This window comes from Amborella trichopoda, chromosome 6 (genome assembly GCF_054954075.1).
Source record: "Amborella trichopoda isolate Santa Cruz 75 chromosome 6, AtrichopodaSantaCruz75HAP2 v2.0, whole genome shotgun sequence".
In the NCBI taxonomy this organism is placed as follows: Eukaryota; Viridiplantae; Streptophyta; class Magnoliopsida; order Amborellales; family Amborellaceae; genus Amborella; species Amborella trichopoda.
This window is the reverse complement of record NC_142341.1, coordinates 35,646,559-35,666,200: the sequence shown is the minus strand read 5'-3', so window position 1 is coordinate 35,666,200 and position 19,642 is coordinate 35,646,559. Positions and strand designations below refer to the sequence as shown.

Here is a 19,642-nt window from a genome sequence, read left to right as displayed (position 1 = left end):
AACATATGAGCCCAATGCCGATCTGACGGTCACGGATGTCAGTCAGTGTTTGAATTGTAATTTTTTTTTTATAAATCCAAATCACTTGATATTTTAGATGTGTGTTCTTCTCATCAAGGCGCACGTAATAGAAATACAAAAAAATTATTCGTAAAAACTAAAATGACCAAAATACCCCTAAAAGTAAATTTATTTCATGTAAAATATTTTTTTGATATTTTTTGAAGATTCACCTATTTTTTATGAACACACACCTAACATTTAAAGTGATTTGGATTTGTAGAAAAAAGTTAAAATTTAAATACTAACAAACATCTATGACCGTCAAATCGGCCCAGATCTAATCTGGGCCATTGAGCTCATATGAACTCATATGTTCATATGAGTTAGTGAGTTAATCCCACCTTTTTCAATATATATATAAACGATTTTTTAGAGTTAACAACCCTCCAAAAAACCATAGGTTCAAGTTAGAGGGACTTGTGAAGTGCCATTTTACATTTACTACCCTCACATTATTTGATGACCAAAGCTTATACAAAAGGTTATTTTAGACTTTCGCTAAAAACCCAAAAAAAAAAAAAACAACCACAAAAAAGGGCGAATTGCAGGAATTTTGAATTTTGGCCTATCCTCTCTATCCCCTCTCTGACGCACCTCTGCTCTCTCTCCGCGCCCCCTTGCCTTCCCCATTCTCTCTCCTTCCTTGCCCTCCCCTATGTACTCTCTCCTAAAAATGCAGGCAGGAAACACTATCCTAAAAAGGAAGATTGAATGGAGGAGTGCCTCTTTGAGAACCCGTTAATGAGGTCTGGATTATCCTAAAAATCTGGATTTTGAATATGGTATGGATTAATGAGGGAATTCATGCCCTGAAACACTATCTGAGCTTGACGCTGATGAACTATTGGATGCTCTAAGATTGAAGTCCGTGTTAGAGAGAGAAAATGCTGACTGTTGTACTGAGGCTGCATTACTCTTGAGGAAAAAAGCAAACAGTAATGTGATCATGGAATGACGACACCAGAATATCAAAACAATAAAGTGTAAGATGAAACTCTTTGTTCTTTGTCCACACAGTTGTCTAAAATTTTGCACTGGTGGTTCTAGTGAGAGTATTCAAAAGAGAGAACTGTACTTCAATAACGTCTGTGCTTCCAGAAGCTTTCAAGTATACATCTGCATCACAGTCACTGATTTGCCTCCTGATGCTCTTACTGTAGACTTCGGTATAGTTCTTGCTTTTTTCACATTCACTAGAAACAACAGAAGAAAAACATTGATTGATTTTTTGGTGTCGGGTTCTCTCTGCATTTTGATTTTTCATTGTATTTGTGTTTGTTTAGGCAACTCCAATGCTAAATACCCAAGCGCTTTATATAAATGGAATTATCTCATTCTATATATTATCTCATTCTGTATATAAATTTAAAAATCCCCCCAAAAATTATGAGTTCATATTAGAATCACTCAATTTAGTTTTTGATTCATTGTAGCGACTGCAATTATTGACTTGTTTGTAAATCTTGTTGAGATCCAACACATCTGCAAAGTATTCGACAAAATTCCTGATAGAGGTGATGCCCTGTACAGTAGGGCCAATTTTGACATGTTGGCATCAAGAGCCTCTCCTTTGTGAAATTTATATTGCATTCCTATATTCTGGTGTATATGAGACGAGCATAATTGCTGCCATTTTTGAGGCAGGAAGGTAGAGAGCATTGGTCATTCAGGAGAGGATTAGGGATGATGCTGGTTCTTATTCCTTTTAGACCAGAGTCATGAGGAGCTACTGTGTTTGAGTGGTGAACCTCCTATGGAGACCCTACAATTTGGTTGCTCTTTTGGGTCCTAATTACTTTTTTTTCTTTTCTTTTTATAGTGGTACATTGAGAAATTTATGCATGGTATTTCAACTATGATTTACCCAAATTCAGGTTGTAATGGCTTTAACTTGGCACAATATAGTTGCAATTTTGAGGCATCAAACAATTTTTGGCAGCTCTACTCTTGGCTGCAATTTTGGGCAGCATTGTTCTTGGCACAATTTTGGGCATTGTTAATTACTGTAATATGTTTTTGAACTTTACATTGATAATTAGTACTAGGAAACAATATACTACTGTAATATGCTTTTGAACTTGAGTCGTTTTTTATAGGTACCTAAGTAGATCCCATATGGAAACTCCTCCAAATGAAACCGTGCTTGTAGAGGGCTTTGCAAAAAAAATAGGAAAAGACAAGCAAAAAAATGTGATTTTCTTTGTGTTCTAAGCAAATTAGAGACCCATATGGTACTAGAATGACATAAGAAACCACAAATGTTATTATTGAAGGAATCATTCAATTCACTGAAATGAGTTGGTTGATTTACAATCGAAAGTTAAATTTGTTGAAATGGGTTTTCTTGTTTACAATTGAATGCAATGATATAGCAAGAAAATTCATCCAAAGTTTGCTTTTGAAACTTGTTCTTAGTTTATTTTTTGGATTATTCTACAGTGGCCACACCAAAGCAGATCAGAGAGCCGATGAACGTTGATGGCTTGACAAATGATGAGGTGAACAGGCATTTGCAGGCGGATGAAGTGGCAAATGATGAAGTGAAAAGCCATTTGCACATTGATGGTTTCCACAGTGGCCACACCATTTACAGTCTGGTTCTCCTCAAGGTCCACTTCAATATCTAGGAAAAGCTTGAACATCTGTTAATGGAGATAGCGGTGGAGAAGAAGATGGTTTATCTGATGAAGAAGCCAATTAACTCAAAACAAAAAAATTATCAAATAATGACATAAAGAAACTGAGGAGTTGGTGACCCATAGAGGGTTATCAACATATCCCCAGGGGTGCTTGGGCTCAGTCAATAGTTGAAAGAGCTTGGGCAGAGAGATTTTGCATACTTACAGTTCTCTCTCTTATTTTGTTGTTTCTTTTACTATTTTTTATGTATGAGGTTTTATGTAAACATCCACCGAGTGTATCTAAGGAGCATGGGTTTTAACTGTCCATAGAACCTTTCCTGGTCTTCTTTCTCTGTAATATCATTTGTTTTTTTGTAAATTTTCCATTGGTACATCAGAGGAATGTTACCTTTTTATGTTTATGATACATGGAGAAATGGGTGGCCTATACATCCAAAGTCCACTTTCTATGGCATATTTGTTACTCTCTTTGCTTTCTTGTTGGCATCAAACATTCTTTTCTTTGTTGTTTAGGCAGTTTATTAATTTTAATAGCAAAAGAAAAAGAAAAGTAACTTGTATGTTTGAATTGCATTGCTGCCCTGTTGTGCCCTTATGATCCTGTGAGTTTAAAGAACCTAAGCATTGCTGCCCTGTTGTGCCTACCTCAATATCAAATTGGAAAATGTAGTCCCTGCCCCAACACATTCACAAGGAACAAAGAATGATGCTTTGCTTGAAATCCTATTTAGAAATGGGTGGCCTATATATCCAAAGTCCACTTTCTATAGTATATTTGTTACTCTCTTTGCTTTCTTGTTGGCATCAAACATTATTTTCTTTGTTTTTCAGGCAGGTTATTAATTTTAATAGCAAAAGAAAAAGAAAAGTAACTTATATGTTTGAATTGCATTGCTGCCTTGTTGTGCCCTTATGATCCTGTGAGTTTAAAGAACCTAAGCATTGCTGCCCTGATGTGCCTTCCTTAATATCAAATTGGAAAATGCAGTCCCTGCCCCAACATATTCACAAGGAACAAAGAATGATACTTTGCTTGAAATCCTATCTAGTGAATTAGTTAGATGGAGCATTTAATCAAGTAAAAATATATTCATTACATTTGCATCCACATTTCAACCTTACAATAATCATTATATACAACTCCAAAATTACATATACAAAGTTGTCACATGTAAATGCTCAAAAATCTCATATGCAAAGTAGCATTTCTTGCCCAAAAAAATTGTCAACATCATACCAAGAATGGTGTTCTCTAACATATAATGATTACCTACTAAATTAACCTCTTCTTAATGGATAATTCCTATAATCATGGCCAGTTTGGCCACATGAAGGAACCTTACAACATCTAGGTTTCTTAGCAACTTCAACATGGGACTTTAACCTTTTTTCAAGAGGCCGCCCTTTTGTGATAGACCGAACATGGTTTTTTACATGGATGCTTTCACAATGAGATCTATTTTCATCCTCTTCAGTTACTAGACTTGCATTAGATGTTTCATCAACCATAGGAGACCTCATGCATTCTACTTCTTCAACATGTTCTAAAATTCTTGAAAATTGCTCCATAATGAACTTGTAACAATCATCAAATCTTGCACCTTTTGTACCAATTGTTGATGCTAGTGATTGTATAGTTTGGACACGCTCAACATATGCAGCTGATGTGCTTGAGCTAACATTTGATATCAATGATGTAGAGTTCAACATTTTGGCAGATATCGGTCTGGAATTTGAATAAAATTTTCCTTGAAGAGAACATGAAGAAAATGCCTGCAAATGTTACCTGTAAACCCGAACCCTTTACAACTACAATTCATAATATTGTCTTCAACCATCAAAGAAACTTTTCGCCCTTTCTCTTTTTTTTGAAAAGTGTGTCACTTCATAGGTTCCATCATCATTTCTAGATGTCAAATGCTGGAAAGATGAAATAATTTCTTCTTGTATCTTTGAAAATGCATAAGGAGTTAAGACGTGTGCTGCATGATCTTCGAAAGGGCACATTGTTTGAACATCCACATTGTTGGACTTTTGTTGCATCAAATGCCTTTGACTCACTACATCTCTCATCTCAATAACAACTGTCATCTACAAAAAAGAGACAAAAAACTATAAAGAATAACATGCCAATATATTAAAATATTAAGGAAGACAATGAGATCATTATTTGTTATACCTGATCTATCAATTCACTAAGCGGAGTTTGTGAACCCGAGAATCGTTTCATAGATGCATTGATGGACTCTGAATTCCCCATCGTCTTCATTCCAGCAAAAAAATGGCTTCTCAAGTATGGTAATGCCCAAAACTCTTTTAAATTCCACAGGTTGTTAATATGTCTATTTGAAAGCAATGCAAACTTATTGACATGCATGTCAGCCTTCTTCAAAATCTTCAATGGACTCAATATTATATAACGTGTAAATACTCATTGTATCTTTTACGAAGGAGGAGGGAAAACCAGCCAGATAATTTTGATAATAAGTGTCATATACAAAATGTATGTTTAGTGGTGGGGAGTTCCTTACATATTGCTTCTTTGAGAGCCAAGTCCTGATCAGTTAGGATTGTTTGTGGCATTTTTCCATTCATTAGACCTACAAATGCCTACAACCATACCATGCTTTAGAAACACTAGAAACATATAAGCGGGGTCAAACAAACATCATTGGTAAGAATATCAAAGAATTCAAAGCTCAAAATTTGTAGAAAATCACATACCTTCATTGCCAATCAAAAAGATTGAATTCTTTCATCTCGTAGTGGAACACACCCAAATAAACAAGTGTCACCATGGTTATTGACACCCACCCAAATGCCGAATGGCATAGAGTAACCATTTGACCTGTAGGTGGTTTCGAAAACTACCACATCACCGAAGATCTCATATGCACGAGAACAAGAACCATGTGACCAAACAATATGCTCCAACCTATTACCTTCACGAACTGTAAAATCATACTTTAAATGTTTACCTCTATCTTTCATTTGCTTACATTTTGTTAAGAGAATATGAGCATCATTGTCGCGGTTCGTATTGTTCATAGCACATACAAAGTTACAGATATCCTTATCTATAAATGGTAATTCCCCTGGTTTAAGACTTCTCTATATTTCAAACAACCGCATCATATCTCTCACACATATACCGACTTTGGCAAATTGTTGAATACGATGCTTGTAACTTTATGAAATACTACGATAAGCCGGCAAAAATCTAGCTTCTTGTGGCTCAAGAACATCATGATTGTGCAAATTATCAAAGGTTACAACATGCCAATATGACATATTAGAATCCATGACTTTTGTGATACTCATATGCGCTCCACAATTGCATCTCCTTGATGATCGATCTCTTTCTCCTTGATTTGCAGACAATTCTTTATTTGTTAAATGGCCCGCCCTATGGCAAATATAGTATCTTCTAATAGTTCGATTGCCATCACCTTCTTTTCCAATTGTTCTTTGACGACGCACTTAAAACCTCCATGCCTTGGCAAAACTCATGTAAAATTCATAAGCATCATTATGACTTGAAAATATTTTCCCATGGTATGGATCTAAATCACTAGGAACTGTTTCTAATGGGTTTTCTACAATTGAAGCAAAGCCCTCTACAAGCATGGTTTCATTTGGAGGAGTTTCTATATGGGATCTACTTAGGTACCTATAAAAAAAGACTCAAGTTCAAAAGCATATTACAGTAGTATATTGTTTCCTAGTACTAATTATCAATGTAAAGTTCAAAAACATATTACAGTCATTAACAATGCCCAAAATTGTGCCTATAACAATGCTACCCAAAATTGCAGCCAAGAGTAGAGCTGCCAAAAATTGTTGCAACTATATTGTGCCAAGAATAGTGCTACCCAAAATTAAAACCATTACAACCTGAATTTGGGTAAATCATAGTTGAAATACCATGCATAAATTTCTCAATGTACCACTATAAAAAAAAAAGAAAAAAAAGTAATTAGGACCCAAAAGAGCAACCAAATTGTAGGGTCTCAATAGGAGGTTCACCACCCAAACACAGTAGCTCCTCATAACTCTGGTCTAAAAGGAATAAGAACCAGCATCATCCCTAATCCTCTCCTGAATGACCAATGGTCTCTACCTGCCTGCCTCAAAAATGGCAGCAATTATGCTTGTCTCATATACACCAGAATATAGGAATGCAATATAAATTTCACAAAGGAGAGGCTCTTGATGCCAACATGTCAAAATTGGCCCTACTGTACAGGGCATCTCCTCTATTAGGAATTTTTTCGAATACTTTGCAGATGTGTTGGATCTCAACAAGATTTACAAACAAGTCAATAATTGCAGTAGCTACAATGAATCAAAGACTAAATTGAGGGATTCTAATATGAACCCACATTTTTTGGGGGGATTTTTAAAATTATATATAGAATAAGATAATTCCATTTATCTCAGGTGCTTGGGTTTTTAGCATTGGAGTTGCCTAAACAAACACAAATACAATGAAAAATCAAAATGCAGAGAGAAACCGACACCAAAAAATCAATCAATGTTTTTCTTCTGTTTTCTCCAGTGAATGTGAAAAAAGCAAGAACTATACAAAAGTCTACAGTAAGAGCATCAGGAGGCAGATCAGTGACTGTGATGCAGATGTATACTCGAAAGATTCCGAAAGCACAGAAGTTGTTGAAGTACAGTTCCCTCTTTTGAATACTCTCACTAGAACCACCAGTGCAAAATTTTTGACAACTGTGTGGAAAAAAAACAAAGAGTTTCATGTTACACTTTCTTGATTTTGATATTCTGGTGTCTTCATTCCATGATCACATTACTGTTTGCTTTTTTCCTCAGGAGTTTTCGCTTAATGCAGCCTCAGTACAGCAGTCAGCATTCTCTCTCTAAGACGGATAGCAATCTTAGAGCATCCAATAGTTCATCAGCATCAAGTTCGGATAGTGTTTCAGGGCATGAATTCCCTCATTAATCCATACCATATTCAAAATCCAAATTTTTAGGATAATCCATACCTCATTAATGGGTTTTCAAAGAGGCACTCCTCCATTCAATCTTCGTTTTTAGGATAGTGTTTCCTGCCTGCGTTTTTAGGAGAGAGAGAGTATGGGTGAGGGTAAGGAAGGAGAGAGAATGGGGAAGGCAAGGGGGCGGGGGGGCGGGGGGAGAGAGCAGGGGCACGTCAGAGAGGGGACAGAGAGCAGAGGCCAAATTCAAAATTCCTCCAATTCCCCCGTTTTTTTTGTAGTTGTTTTTTTGGGTTTTTAGCAAAAGTCTAAAATACCCTTGTGTATGAGCTTTGGCCATCAAATAATTGAGGGTAGTAAATGTAAAATGGCACTTCACAAGTCCCACTAAACCTATGGTTTTTGGAGGATTGAAGCTTGGAGGATTGTTAACTTCAAAAAATCCCTATATATATATCTATGGAAAAGTTTATATAGAGCCGAGGCTCTAAACAATCCAATTGGAGCCTGCCTAAAAACTTTCACTAGAAGAGGTTGTTTTAATGCTTAAATATCTTCAAATTGATCATTCGACATCAAGATGCATGGACGTGAGAAAACAACGGATTTCAATTTTTTGAAATGATGTAGTTTGTAACGCATTTTTCGACCGTCAGTTTTTAAGATTTTCAAGTTTTCATAGATCTGCCAATCTACACTATTTTTGAAGCTTTAAACTTTATAAATGAAGATAAAAATATATTTAAAGGCTATCACAAATATTTCCAGTACGGAAACCACATTTTTCGATACTATTTGAAGGTAGGCTCTAATTTGATTGTTTAGAGCCTAGGCTCTATACAAACTGCACCCATATATATATATATATATATAGGAAAAAGCAAGGATTAGCCCACTAGCTCATATAAACATATGAACCAAACAGACCAGATTGAATCTGGGCCGATCTGACGATCATAGATGTCCGGTAGTACTTGAATTTTATTTATATTTCTTCAAATCCAAATTACTTGAAATTTTAGCTGTGTGTTCTTCTCATCATGACGCACCTATTAAAAATATAAAATAAATTATTCATGAAAACAAAATGACCAAAATACGTCTCAAAACTTTTTGGGGATATTTTGGTCAATTTATTTCATATAAAATATTTTTTTGATATTTTTCAAAGATTCATGACCTTATTTTGTGTTATGTTTTTTATATAAGTCCAACTAACTTGAAATTTTAGGCGTTTATTCTTCTCATCAAGGCTCACTTAATAAAAATATTTAAAAAATAATTTACAAAAACTAAATTGATAAAAATACCCCCAAAATGTTTAAGAGGTATTTTTATCAATTTATTTCTTGTAAATTATTTTTCGATTGTTTTATTACATTCTGCTATTTTTTATAAATACACGCTTAAAATTTCAAGTTATTTGGATTTGTAAAAAGAAAAACGTAAAATTCAAACACGAAATGAGGCCGTGATCGTCATATCGGCCTAGATTCAATCTGGGCCATTGGGCTCATATGTTCACATGAGCTAGTGGGCTAATCTCAGTATATATATATATATATATATATATATATATATATATATATATATATATATATATATATATATATATATATATATATATAAGGTGGGTTTTCAAGGGGAACAGTATAAAAAACCACACCATCTCGAAAATAGTTTGGTCCGAACAGATTCCCATCAAGATCGGCGATTCGAAATGAAATCACCAGGTTTTAAAACACTATGTCTGGCAATGAGCCAAGGGGACAAGCAATAAGATGTAGCCCAAGGGCAGGGCCACAACAGCTTGAAGTCTAGACCAGGTCAAGCCTAGGCCATGACAAGGTCATACTACTTTGGCCCAACTCAACCCTTTTTTCGTTAATTTTATTCTTTCATTTTTTTTGTTAGATTATTTGCTAACAACTGTTTTTGTACGAACTTGTGTTCTATTTTGTCTTATATATTGTTGAAAAATCCATTATCAACCACTTTTTCACTCTAGAAAAGCTACCAAACTATGCATGCAAATTCATATGAATTTATGTGAGTTTGTTCCAACTTTATTCTTCATCTTTTGTGTCTGAAAATAGTACTTGAAGGTTAAGAAAGCTTATATGAGCAAGGAAACAATTAGTGGGCATCATCTTATATTGTTGGAATGATTTTGTAATGGAATTTTGAAGGTGCATACTTGCTGGATATTCTATTTGGATTGTTTAGAAAAGTTTATCAATAGTTGCAATTGAGTTTTGGTTGAGAGTCTTTAGTGGATAACAAAGTTATTACTATTTGTACATCCTCTTGAGTTCCAAAGAATTTACAACAACTTTTTGTGGGTATTTTGATAAGAGTTGCAAGCGATATGTTTGTGGATATTTATGAATGAATTCAAAACCCAATTTGTATGTTGATATAGCTCTATCACTTCTTAAAATCTTAAAGATCCATTGTTTTTTGGGCCAACACAAAATCCTAACCGATCATTCGGACCTCGATATTTGTGGATATCTATAAAAAATGAATTTCAAGACATGAAAATAGTACATCTTGTAGCGCATTATCTAGACAGCAAGGAGCATTGCTAGCCAAATAGTTGTGCCTTGTGTGTAGAAATCATATTTGATATTGTATTTTATAGAAAATGTCAATAGCATTGCTAAACCACATAAAAAACAATCGTACGAACAAAATGGTTTCTTTTTCAAGATCTTTTTATCCAGATACCTCATCAATAATTTGTTTAAAATGTACCAAATTACCTTTGTGCCAAATTTATAACCTTAAAAAATGGAAGTTATTTTGATAATGTAACTCAAGTAAGTCACTTAAGCTAGATGACCTCAATATCTTTCCTATTCTCAGGTTTCAAACCAAGAAAATATTTTTCATTGGAGAACCTTGTTCCCAACATCAATTTCCTTGCTTATTCTGAGTTCTAAACTCAGGACGATAATTTTAAATGAAACCTAGAACAATGAGGGGTGTCTAGTTATTTGGAATCGAGTAACTTAAGTGGCTAAATTATTAAAATAACCTCACTTATTTATGGTTCCAAACTGTAAGTTGGGACAATTTTAGTATTTTGCTGGGTCTTTTAAATTTAACCAAAAGAAATTAGTTAAATATTAAATAGTTCATCTCTCGGGTATAATTTGATAATGTTCCCTAAAACAACTTAGTAGGTAACCAAGTGAAATGATTTTAAGACAGAAAACTTTATATAGTGTAGCAACTCTTTAAAGTTGTTGTTCATTTCTCACCAGAAAATATTGTTTCAAAGAAAGAATTATGAAATTGATTTTTCACCCTTGATAATTATGGTTTTTAAAAGAATAAAATAATAGAGTTCAAATTCTAAAAATAGTTTGTAACATATTTTTGGACTGTCAATTTCAAGTTTTTTCAAATTCGATAAATCTACACATTTTTTTAGCGTCAAATTTCATAAGTAGGGGCAAAATTTTATTTTTAAGCAACCATCAAAACTTTAGCACTTGAATTGCCTTTTCAACTGGTTTCGAACTAAAGATTTACTTCTTAATCATAAAACCTAAGCTTTATGACCTCACTCTTTTCAAAAGTAACAACTATATTTAGTCAGCTTAACCACATAATTGATTTTTTGAAGCAAATTGACAAACATGATTATATTTCCCCTATATTTAAAATAAATAAAAAATTGTACTAGGGTGAGGCCTTAAACAATCAAATTAAGACGTACCTCAAAACTTCACTAGAAGAGGTTGTTTCGATGCCAGAAATCCTCAAATCGATCATCTCAACCTCAAGATGTATGAACATGAGAAAATGAATTTCAAGTCTTAGAAATAGTGCATCTTATAATATATTTTGTAGACCATCAATTTTCAAGTGTTCATAGATCTGTTTGATATACACTGTTTTTTAAGCTAAAAATTTTATAATTAGATATAAAAAAAAAAAATTTAAATCATCAAAAAGATCCCCAAATCTAAAACATACCTTTCGATACTATTTGAAAGTGGGCCTTACTTTGAGTTTTTAGAGCCTCAGCCTTATGCAAACCACACCCTTAAAAAAATGGTGGAGATATAATGTACATAGCTTATGTTTGGTATATACAATGCACAAGTGGTGTATGCATAGCTACCCCATGTATCATGACACACAACTTTGAGCAATAAGTCTTCATTGTACATAGTGTTAGCCGTCTCTTTACTACTTAATCGGTACAGCTTGAATAAGGTGTCAATCTTAAACAATCAGAGTAAAGCACGGATCTAAATCTAGCTAAAAGAAGTAGCTCGGATACTAGTAAAAGCAATTAGGATGGCCTAAAAATCCATTATCATGCCTGATTATGAAATTTAAAGCTCAAAAGTGGTTTAGATTGAGAATGTCCATAACCACTAATTTTTTTGAAAATAAACGGTCTAGATAATTTTTTATAAGATGTAACATGTCTTTTTTTTTCCATATTCATACACCTCGAGGTGGAGATAACCAATTACAGGGCTTTTTTCAAAATCAAAACACCATTTAAAAATGGATTTATGGAACACCATTTTTAAATGGATTTACGAGTTGTACAGAATAAGGTTGACACCTTATATAAACTTTTTCCCATCTTAATTCCATTATCATGACCCTTGTCTAAAGGCGCACTAGATGAGAAAAGTGAGGGCCTCTAATTTGAGGAGCATGCAGTGGGAACGCAGAGAGAAAGCGAGACAGTTCAAATAATGCGAAAGAGAATAACAATTAAATACAATAATAGGAAAGGGATTATACGCCTCCACCCTTTGCTTGTAAGCAGGCTACCACGTAAAAAGGGAAAATTGCGAATATCCCTAAAGTGGACTTTCTAGACAACTTTTCTCAAGTCAAAATGTTTTTTAAAAGTTTTATAGCAAATACACCCCCAATGCAAAAAAAAAAATTGATAAAAATACCCTTCCTGGATATAAAAAATAATATAGGTGGTCCCCATACTTGAGCCTATGTAGAAAGTGTAAGAGAAGCCCCAGTTCAAGCTCCAACCATAAAAGAGGCTACCTGATATGCACCACTGACCTGAGAAGGGGTCCAGCTGTGTGATTGATATTAGCATGGCTGGGGAAAAACAATACAGATCAAGGCATAACACAACATGGGGGTTAGGAACTTCTCTTTGGATTTATTATTGAATATAAAATTACTTTTTTTCGTTGGAACAATGCTCAAGTTTGACGTCTTTTTTGTGTAATGATTAAGTCTTGGAAATGCATATCGTTGATTCTAGAATGGACTATTATTATTTTATTAACTATTTAGAATGAAGAAATGGTTCTCAGAATACGTGTACAAAACACTTAGGCATTATCCATTACACAGAAAAATAAACATAAATATGAAACTCAACTACTTTAACTGTTCCTTGAGGATGGATCAGCGTCAGCCTTGTGGAACGATTAAGTCTGGGAAAGGCATACCATTAATTCTAGAATGGAATATTATTACTCCATTAATTATTTCAAATGAAGAAATAGTTCTCATAATACCAGTGCAAAATACGGTGGCATAATCCATAACATAGAAAAAACGAATATAAGCATGAAATTCAACTACTTTACCTCTTTCTTATGGATGGACCAGCGTCACAATATTTTGTTTCCAATAGACACGAGAGTATCAGGAGCCATTGACAACATATATGATACATCTCTATCATCTTTCACTTCAAGTAGAGCCATGTCTAGGGAATTGTTTTGTTTTCCTGAAACATAATGGTCAAACTCATTGGGTGGCAACATGTTACAATCCCCAAATGTGCCTTTAGCTACTCCAAGGAGTCATTCCCATTTTTAACAGTCGCTTTCAATTTCCCTCCCTTGTAAAAAATTGGTTTGTTAGTTGGGCTTTGCATGAAGGATCCACCACAACAGAAAAAGTAAGCTAAGTCTCCGGTGGGGATTACTGAAAATTCACATTTGCATAGGAAATACACAAAAACCTGGGACAAGATAGGTGAATAGCATCTCATAGGAACAAATTGCTTATAGGGACAAATTAACAAACACATTGATATAAAATATATCGATGAACAAATCATCAATCCCCATAACTAGGAATACACAAACCACATGAACACCAGATAAATATAAATATAAATCATCAGCATCCAATTGTGATAGTGCACAAGGAACAACAAAACGTTGGTTGTATCAGTTTGTTAAAACATAAAATATGAATTCAAATATCAAGAACAAAATGAAATATAGAAAAATATGGTATCTCGTAATTAATGCAGTCTACAAAAAAACCCTCTTCTACAAGTAATTAATATAAAAATTAGAGGAAATGTCCTTATACCCTCTATTTTTTGTTTTCATATCTCAATAAATTCAAAGATTTAAAATATATCTCCTAACCAAGTGACTAACTTTACCCACTTTTAACTATTTTTTTAGCCTTAACAAATACAAAAAAGACATTCTTATTCTAAACTCTTCTTCTCTTTACGTGATATATTCGCCCCAAATTTCTCTCTCTAACATTCACCCTCTTTGTCTCTCTAACAGGGGAGAGAGAGGGAGAAACCAAGGAGAGAGAGAGTGGGAAATTAGGTATAGAGAGAAAAGATGGTGTTTAGAAAAGGCATGTCTTTTTTATATTTATTTGGGGCAAAAAAATAGGTTTAAATGAGATAAAATTAGCTTAGGAGGTTAAAAGATATAAAACTTAGAATTTTTATGACCCAAGATATATTTTGAAACCTTAAGTCTATTAAGATATAAAACTTAAAAATGAGGGGTATGAAGATATTTTCCCTAAAAATTATAACTTAAATAAAAACTAAACAATAACAATTAGCAAATTTAGATTCAAATAGTTTGTTAGCATATATCAAAGACGGAAGAAAAGCCTGTAACAAAATGTAGTATCTCATACATAATGCAATATATAGTGGTGTGGTTTGTATAAGGTTGAGGCCCTAAACAATTAGAGTAAGGTGGGTCTTCAAATAATCACGAAGTATGTTGTTGCAAAAATAGCATAAATCTTTGTAATGACCTGAAATTTTATTTACATCTCTAATTATAAAATTTAAAAACTCAAAAATAATGTAAATCGGGCAGATCTATGAACACTTGAAAATCATAAAAATTGATAGTCTAGATAATACATTAGTCCAGGGCTTGAAATATGTTTTTCTTATATCCATACATCTCAAAGTCAAGATGATCGAATTGATGGTTCTTCAGCATTGAAACAACCTCTTCTAGTGAGTTTTTGAGGTGCGCCTTAATTTGACTTAGAGCCTAATACAAATCGCATTCGAAACATATTATTCTAATATTTTAAATTAATTTTCAGGGATTAAGTAGGTTTTTTATTTGTTGATTGGTTGTATTATGACTTAAGACATAAGGGGGTAAAAAGGGTATTTAGTTATAATTTGGTTAGTTATTATTTTTATGGGGTGAGGACATGTAGATATGAAAAGGGTAGATATAGATGGGGAATTAAAAATTTAAAAGAGTGAAATTTATATAAGATTTTCATGAGAGTGCTGATTTAAGGAAATATTTTATGATGGGGAGATTCATCTGAAAAGGAGACGGACATAGAGAGAGAAAGAGATTCACGTGGGGGGAGAGATAGATAGACGTGGTGGAGGATAATGCAAAGGTACGAGACGGATAAGAGTAAAGAGGGTTAAAGGGAAAATGAGAAGAGATTTATGTGCACTTGATAATAGAGAATACAAGGGATAGTATTGTACATTCCCTCATACTATACTGAGAATATAAGGGATAGTCTTGTACTTTCCCTCATACTATACCTTTCTTTAATTTAGAAATAATAAAACATGAGAAAATCAGGATCTCATTTTTTTCCCCAATTTACTGCTCCCTTGAGTAAAGTTGTAACCAATAGGGACCATGTGCTACAACTTTCAAAGAAAATTTATCTTTCCACAAATCCACTACACCCCAACCAAGCCCCACCCCGCCTACGAGAGAAAGAGGGAGCTCAGGGAAAATAGACACTCATGCTAACCCTCTCTCAACCCATTCCATATTGGCAGTTCTCTATAAACCATTCTTACTCGCTCTAATCTCCTTCCCAACCCATCTCCACCACGAAGATGACAAATATACTAACTGCATTCCAGCAAGTTAGCGAGAGAGAGAGAGAGAGAGAGAGATGCCCCTTAGATTCTGCATCCAACCTTCACACTCTCTAAAAACAAACAAAACATTGTTCCCCACCTATAAATTCCTGGTCTCTACTTAATGTCTCTCATCTAGGTATAAATAATTTTTAAAGCTAGTATACATTGATATATAGGCAATTTCTCATGGTTATAGATAAATTAGGGTTTAGATCTTGAAAATAGGGCCTAGTGGTCATAGAGGTATTGAATTTTGAGAATTACGACGCCTTAAGTTTTAAGAAATACGGTTTGGTTTGTGAATTAGGCTTTAATATATTGAGAGATTTATTGTTTGAGTGATTTTCACTGTGGTGTTTTTTGCATAAACCTCTTGGTGATTTTAGAGCTTGCATTGCTATAAATCTATTTTAAATTTATTGCATTTCATGATGAACTAGGATTCATTGGTTGTAAATAGTTTATGTTTTTCCCCTTGAATTTTCAGGAAATAAGTTGATATATGTATATATATATATATATATATATATGATCTAAAACCTAATGAAAATACTCCTAAACAAGATGACCAATATGTAAAACCTACTTATGACTTCAAGAACATCATAGGAATGATGAAACAAAGAGAAAAGTCAGTAGGTAGTTCTCAAAAAACAACTATTGAAGAGTTGAAATATGAAATTAATAATATTAAGCGAGAAATAAAGTTTCTTAAATTAACGGTTGAACTGATAGAAGCTCCTAAACTAGAAGCTCTAAAAATCAAAGAGACTACCCTACCCTTAATAGATGAATTTGAAAAGCTTAATATCCCCCATACTGAAAACAATCATATTTATGAAAAAGGTTTAAAATAGCTAACCTATGTTAATTTAGTAGATAAAGTCATATAACAAAAATGGCACACCTATGTTACGATTGTAGTCAATAAAGAATTCAACTTTCAAACTATCGCTTTAATTTATTCATGCACTGACTTAAATTGTATAAAAGAAGGCCTTGTTTACTTCTAAATACTTTGACAAAACTACTCAAATACTTAACACTGCTGATGAAAAATAAACTCTCTTATTGCATACTGCATGTTTTATTCTACCATTTATAATGGTAAAAGGCTTATCCCGAGTTGTAAAACTTGAAACACTATTTTTAAACCTTTTGTATCCTATAAAACTTTTGGACTATACTGGTACAGAATCTGAAATTGATGGCCATAAGTTAAAATTTGAATTTATTGACAAGCCTAAGATAAAAGAAATAAATCAAGTACAAAATCAAATAAAAAATATGGAAAATTTCTTATTCTCCTTAAAAGAAGAAATTAATTATAAAATAATAGATGAAAAATTGAAATCTCCTTATATTCAAAAGGAAATTCAAACATTCCAAAATATGCTTGAAAAAGAAATTTGTGCGGATGTACCTAATGCATTTTGGAATAGAAAACACAGTATGGTAGAATTACCATATGAACCTAATTTTGATGAAAGACTTATTCCAACTAAGTCTAGACCTATTCAAATGAACAATAGAATGGTAGAAATTTCCAAAAAAGAGATACAAGATTTATTAAATAAAAGCCTCATTAGAAAATCATAATCCCCTTGGAGTTGCCCTTCTTTCTATATAGAAAAAGTTACAGAATTAGAAAGGGGAGTTCCTAGACTTGTGATTAACTACAAGCCTTTAAATAAAAGTGTAATAAAAGGGATATTTTTAACATATTGTATAAAGCTACCATATTCTCCAAATTTGATATGAAGTCTGGATATTGGCAAATTCAAATAGCTGTAAAAGATAAATATAAACTGCTTTTACGGTACCATTCGGTCATTATGAATGAAATGTAATGCCTTTTAGGCTTAAAAACGCCCCTTCTGAATTTCAAAATATTATGAATGAAATTTTTAATCCCTATACTACCTTCACGATAGTTTATATTGATAACGTGCTGGTATTCTTAGAATCTGTTAATCAAGATTGGAAGCACTTACATTTGTTTCACAGAATCATTCTTAAGGCTGGATTAGTTGTATCTACTAAGAAGATTAAACTTTTTCAGACTAACCTACATTTCCTTGGTCATAATATTCACAAAGGTACTATTACTTCAATTAATTGTGTGCTGCAGTTTGCTGATAAGTTTCCTGATATTATCGAAGATAAAACCCAATTATAATGGTTTTTGGGCAGTTTGAATTATATCGCAGAGAATCATAAAAATCTGGAGGCGGATTGCAAGCCTCTTTTCCACCGTCTCAAAAAGAATCCGCCAGATTGGGGGGAGGACATACTCTTGATGTTCGAAAAATAAAAGGCAAGGCTAAACAGTTGCCCTGATTAGTTCTTGCTCATCCTAAAGCTTTTAAAACAATTGCGACAGATACTTCTGATCTAGGTTATGGTGGAATTTTTAAACAAAGATTCCAACCAAATGAAAAAGAAAAGTTTTTTCATTATACTTCAGGAATTTCGAACCCTACACAATAAAATTATTCAACTATTAAAAAGGAAATCCTTCCAATAGTAAAATGTGTTACAAAATTTGAAAGTGGTGTTTTAAACCAAGAATTTCTTATCAGAGTAGATTGCAAAGCTGACAAAGATATTTTAGAAAAGGTTGTAGAAAATATAGCCTCTAAACAGATTTTCGCCAAATAGCAAGCTATACTATCTGCTTTTGATTTTAAGATTGAATATATAAAGGGAAAAAAAAACTCCCTGCCTGACTTTTTAACTGGTGAGTTTTGCTGGGACACTCAGAGAAAGTTGGCTAACACTGTCTCAAGTAGCAGTAGAAATAAGCATTCCCCTAAACACCAAGAGGGTAAAAGGCCTAATCCAAAGTAAAAAACGCCTTATATTGAAAAGGCTATAATTCCTATCATGGTTATAGGAAATAAGCATTCTCTAAAAGAGGCAACGTAAATAGCAGACATTTATCTTATAGATAATATGCATCCTGAAACAGAGTATAAGACCCGTGAATACTATGAGAAAATATTGACTAAAACTGAGTCAATAAGAATTGTCCATAATTATAGAAGTAGCAAAATTATTGACTATTCCAAGTTTCAAATTTATAAAATCATATCTTATGAAGAATGGCGATTTGATCCCCTAAAATACAAATATCTTTCGAAAACCCTAAAATTAAGGGCTTATAAATATCACGACTACGTAAAAGCTTGGGATGTAGTCATCTTATTTCAAAATATTCATCGAACCCATAGCTGGTTCTTACAATTCTGTTTAACCATTAAAATTAGTGAGTTCCCACAATGGTTTAACAGGTAGATGTTATATTGGGGACCATCCCTAGATATCTACCCACCAAAACTAAAAGAATCATATGCACTGTTCCAGGTCTCTAATAGAGGCTTGAATCAGATTGATCTTTGTATACACTTTACGGCCTTATATGAGGTCCCCTACATTCTCAGATGGGAGAATACGGTAACCCCATATGAAGATGAATGGGATTATATTCCTTACCTAGAACAAAAAATATTAATAAAGTGGTGGGATTCGTTTGAGGACTCCTATATTTCCTCACAAAATATAAAAATAGAAAGGCTAAAACTAGCCAATCTGGAAAGCCCATGTCCTAAGAGGATTGATGAATATTTTAAACTCTTAAAAAACCATATTCCAGAGTTATCAAACAAAGAAATCAAAAGACTTACGAGCTCAAAATGAAGAGGAGCTGGATGAAATGTCTCTCACTTCCTCAAAAGAAAAGGAAGAAGATTATGCCTAGGAAAATGAAGATGACTGCTATGGCATCCTTACCCCTCTTAAAAATTAAGGAGACAAATTATTTGGGCCGG

At 33.5% G+C, this 19,642-nt stretch overlaps 2 long non-coding RNA genes across 5 annotated transcripts; one reads left to right on the top strand and one right to left on the bottom strand.

The window, feature by feature from the left end:
• The first annotated feature begins 306 nt into the window (after nucleotides 1-306).
• On the top strand, nucleotides 307-3,134 carry LOC110007333 (uncharacterized). 2 transcript variants are annotated; one of them, XR_016057902.1, is made up of 2 exons: nucleotides 307-1,046; nucleotides 2,503-3,134. It is a non-coding gene; the product is annotated as an uncharacterized LOC110007333 (long non-coding RNA). The 2 variants fall into 2 exon arrangements; XR_016057903.1 differs by having other exon boundaries at nucleotides 307-1,229.
• Nucleotides 3,135-3,749: 615 nt separating this feature from the next.
• Nucleotides 3,750-7,929, bottom strand: LOC148781722 (uncharacterized). Of its 3 annotated transcripts, none has more exons than XR_016057901.1 (3): nucleotides 4,885-7,929; nucleotides 4,492-4,796; nucleotides 3,750-4,380 (listed from the first exon to the last, which is right to left on the bottom strand). It is a non-coding gene; the product is annotated as an uncharacterized LOC148781722 (long non-coding RNA). The 3 variants fall into 3 exon arrangements; XR_016057900.1 differs by having other exon boundaries at nucleotides 3,750-4,796; nucleotides 4,885-5,315; nucleotides 5,430-7,929; XR_016057899.1 differs by having other exon boundaries at nucleotides 3,750-4,796.
• Nucleotides 7,930-19,642: the final 11,713 nt, after the last annotated feature.